At 39.1% G+C, this 1,701-nt stretch overlaps 1 pseudogene; it reads right to left on the bottom strand.

Annotated features, from left to right (window-relative positions):
* Window positions 1-491: 491 nt before the first annotated feature.
* Window positions 492-1,433, bottom strand: LOC114042202 (annotated as a pseudogene).
* Between the last annotated feature and the right edge of the window lie 268 nt (window positions 1,434-1,701).

The following is a 1,701-nucleotide window of genomic DNA, read 5'->3' as shown; positions in this document are numbered from 1 at the left end:
ACACACCATAAAGGTGGAGATAGCCACCATTTTTGAACAAGGGACGCATGAATTGGGAGGGCTTAACATGAGAAGGAGAAGTTAACATGACATGAGATGGAAACTTCAGGACGAGTGTAACAGATGAGCTGGACCAATCCTAGCCCTGGTAGGAGGAGCAGGATCGTGCTAACATTATAAAAGCTGGCTCTCACTTCTGTACACTGTGCCTCTCCCACCAGGTGGTGCACTAGATTCTTGCAAGAACTGTAATAAATGATTCTTCTTTCCCTCCAGACTTAGTTTCATTATTAAGAGCTAGACTCCACCTAGCATTGAAATTGGGAAAGCAATAGGCTGCAGGCAGCCTGTCCTGGCTAACTTCCCAACCCTGCTGAGGGGGTTCAAGAGACTCTATTTCTAACATGCATTCAGAAATCTTTTACTGTTGCCAAAATTTTGGCAACCTTCACATTCAGTCATGTGATCCCATTTGGGGTTGGTACCCACAGTCACTTAGGTAGGGATTTCTTCAATGCCATAATAACATCTTTATTTCTCAGGCTGTATATCAGGGGGTTGAACATTGGGGTGACAGTGGAGCAGATAAGAGACAGAACCTTGTCTATTCCTACTGATTTTATACACTTTGGTAAAAAATATGAAATGATATTTGACCCAAAAAACAAGCTAACCACCATGAGGTGTGAAGAACAAGTAGAGAAGGCTTTCTTTCTTCCTATAGCTGATGGAAGCTTCTGGATTGTGGCAATGATTTTGATGTAGGACACAAGTATCCTTAGAAATGGAACAATAGCAGATAGGAAAGCACCAGCATGGGAGTGTAATTCATTTCAGTGACGTCCCCACAGGCAAGATTTAATAATGGAGGAACATCACAAAAAAACATGATCGAGGTGGTTAGAATCACAGAAGGGCAGAGAGAAAATCTGGTATGTTTGTCCTATTGGAATAGGGTTTTCACTGACCCAGGAGCCAACCACCAAACAGATACAAATCTTTTGGTTCATGATGAGAGGATAGTTCAAAGGATTACAAATGGCCACGTAACAGTCATAAGCCATCACAGCTAGCATAAAGCACTCAGTGCCTCCCCAAATAAGAAAGAAACAAAGTTATGTAGCACATTCTAGAAAAGAAATATTTCTCTTTTGAGTCAAAAGGATTTTAAACATCCTGGGAAATGTCACTGATGTGTAACAGATTTCTAGGAAGGAAAAGTGTCTAAGAAAAAAATACATGGGTGTTTGGAGAGTGGGATCTACCTTAGTAATTATAATGATGAGGCCATTTCCCACCAGAATACTTATATAGATGAGCAAGAAAATACTAAATAGAAATCCTTGATAGTTGGGAACATCCCCAAATCCCAGAAGAATGAATTCAACCACAACACTGACATTTGTTATTGCCATGTTGACTGTGCCTCCCATCTTGGGGAACAGTGAATCTTGGAGAGTGAAGTCTTTTTCCTAAGCTGTGCCTTAGTTTCCTTCTCTTTAAATTAAAAAAAATGAATTAATTGGTCTGTTTTTCCCTCCCATCTCTAGCATTCTCTATTTTATAAACTTATTTTAGCTTTAACAATTGAACAACCATATTTATGTCTACTATTTATTTCCATGAGATGGTATAAATCCATGATATCATTGACACCTTCTCTACAAATTATACTAAGTTTCCTATATGTCTAAAGTTTTA

Source organism: Vombatus ursinus, unplaced genomic scaffold, assembly GCF_900497805.2.
Source record: "Vombatus ursinus unplaced genomic scaffold, bare-nosed wombat genome assembly UNPS02014291.1, whole genome shotgun sequence".
Lineage (NCBI taxonomy): Eukaryota > Metazoa > Chordata > Mammalia > Diprotodontia > Vombatidae > Vombatus > Vombatus ursinus.
Note: the sequence above shows the minus strand (reverse complement) of the source record. Positions and strands in the feature narration are given on the sequence as shown.